The following is a 2,460-nucleotide window of genomic DNA, read 5'->3' as shown; positions in this document are numbered from 1 at the left end:
CATCTCAACAAGATCATCATACTCCTCATCAGGACCCTCATGAATAAACGAGGTGAACTCCATAGGACTTATAGGCCTGCCGATGGACGTCAACATATCCTAGAGGGACTTGATTTTGTTGAAGAAGGCCGCGCCGAGGAGTCAAGCTTTCTCATCTGACCTAGCTCGGAATAGATGTGCATGGCTCGGGCATTGGATTGGGACACAAAACTGCTAGAGAGCATGGACCAGGCCTCATGGGAGGAGACGACGAACATCACCATGCTGATGACCTCAATTGTGGACGACGAGAGGATCGCAGACAAGATCGCCTGATCCTGTTGATGCCAAGTACTGTACGCCGGGTTAGGAACGACAATATCAGGATCGGTTTCCTTGACCTCCTTGCCGACCGGGAGCTGGGACAGAGTGGTCGGGGACACGGGAAAGTGCCATCCACATAGCCATGGAGTAGATGGCTGCAGAGGAGGGAGGTGACCTACGCACACCAGATCATGATGGAGTCCGGCGAGAGCTTGACAGTGATAAGGTGGCCGAAGTGAAACGGGTCGGACGAAGCGACACCATAGGAGGTCGACGACGAGGGAGATGAAACAAGGCAGAAGAAGGTGGCGTCGAGGGAGAGTGCGGAAGACAATATATCGAACCTAGTCTGATACCATGTATACCTAGATGGTTTTTTGTGAGATAGGTTGACAAGACAATGCTTGACACCAATATGGTGCGGCATACACATCATATATATATATAGCCAGAAAATCTTTCCTAATTACAAGGGATTAGATTAGATCGAAACTGATACTTGACAAACACATATTCTATCAACATACGCATATATACTCACCCTTACAAACGCACATACACATATCCTATCCTGGTGGGCTGAGGATACCAGTGTCCTTCTATAGTCATCCAATCTCACGTTAGTTCGCTATTTCAGACTTTTTTTCTCTTAAAGGTAAGATCTGATGGCATGCAAAAATGAACCAAAACTGAAGCTGATGTATCTATGGTACGTTATCGTCCCGCATGTACCTGACTGTGCATCGGACTTGTACAGTTTGCCAAACAAAAAGGAGCGTGCGCCAAAAAAGAAGAGAGACACACCAACAACTTTAGAAAGCTCGGCAGGTGCTGCTGGTCAGCCCTGCCAGTCGCAATGAGGTGTTTGAGCTGGAACTGCCGGGGGCTTGGGAACCCCGACGCAGTTCGAGATCTTCACACTGTGGTGAAGCAAGAAGGGCCCGATCTGGTTTTTGTTATGGAGACAAAGATCAGAGGCAAACGAGTGGAGGATTTGCGGCATACCTTAGGGTTTGCAGGTAGTTTTGCAGTGGACAGTGACGGCCTAAGTGGTGGTGTGGGGCTGTTCTGGTCTAAAGAAGTGGATGTGGAACTTAAGTCGTATAGCAAAAGTCATATTGATGTGTTGGTCTGAGATGGTGTACCGGGTTCAACTGCGTGGAGGTTGACGGGTTTTTATGGAGCACCGAGAGCAGCCGATCGACATCACAGCTGACGCTTCCTAAGAACACTTCATGCTATTCCCCACGCGGCATGGATGTGTATTGGTGACTTCAACGAAACTCTGTATCAAGATGAGCATTTTAGCCGATCAGCTCGCCCTGAGAGGCAAATGAGAGAGTTCCGGGAAGCAACCAGTGAGTGTGCTCTCCAAGATTTGGGGTGGACGGGTGTTGCATACACCTGGGACAATCGCCAGCCGGGGGATGCAAATGTTAAAGCAAGGATTGATCGGGCCTTTGCTAATGAGGAGTTTAGGCAGCAATATGATCATATGCGGGTTCGGCATGTGTGTGCGGTGGAATCTGATCATTGCTTCATTATTGCGGAGTTCAGAGATCACGCGTTCACGCAGAGGCCGATGGGAGCGAAGCAGTTCCGCTATGAGAATGTGTGGCAGTCACACCAGGACTATGAGCACTTAATTGCACACACATGGTGGGAGCAGCACCGCGGTTCTGGACTGCAGGGCATCATGGATACGCTAGGAGCTTTACAGTGCCAGCTTGAGCCTTGGGGAGCCAGAGAGTTTGGCAGCTTAACGAGAATGGTTCGCAATATTCAGCGACAGCTAGATAAGCCGCGTCAACAATCGGTGGGGCGAGGTCCATCAGATGAAGAGAGAAACATAATGAAGCAACTGACAGAAGCCATGAGGCTCGAAGAAATCTGGTTGAGGCAGTGATCTCGAGTTCCGTGGTTACGTGATGGCGATCGGAACATGGATTATTTTCAAGCACAAGCAAGACAGAGGAAACGGATTAACCGGATAGTTGGCTTGAGAAGGGAGGATGGTTCTGTTGGAAATATGCCCTAGAGGCAATAATAAAAGTATTATTATTATATTTCCTTGTTCATGATAATTGTCTTTTATTCATGCTATAACTGTATTATCCGGAAATCGTAATACACGTGTGAATACATAGACCACAATAT

This window comes from Triticum aestivum, chromosome 1B (assembly GCF_018294505.1).
Source record: "Triticum aestivum cultivar Chinese Spring chromosome 1B, IWGSC CS RefSeq v2.1, whole genome shotgun sequence".
Lineage (NCBI taxonomy): Eukaryota > Viridiplantae > Streptophyta > Magnoliopsida > Poales > Poaceae > Triticum > Triticum aestivum.
The sequence above is the reverse complement of the archived record's forward strand: the minus strand, read 5'-3'. Positions refer to the sequence as shown.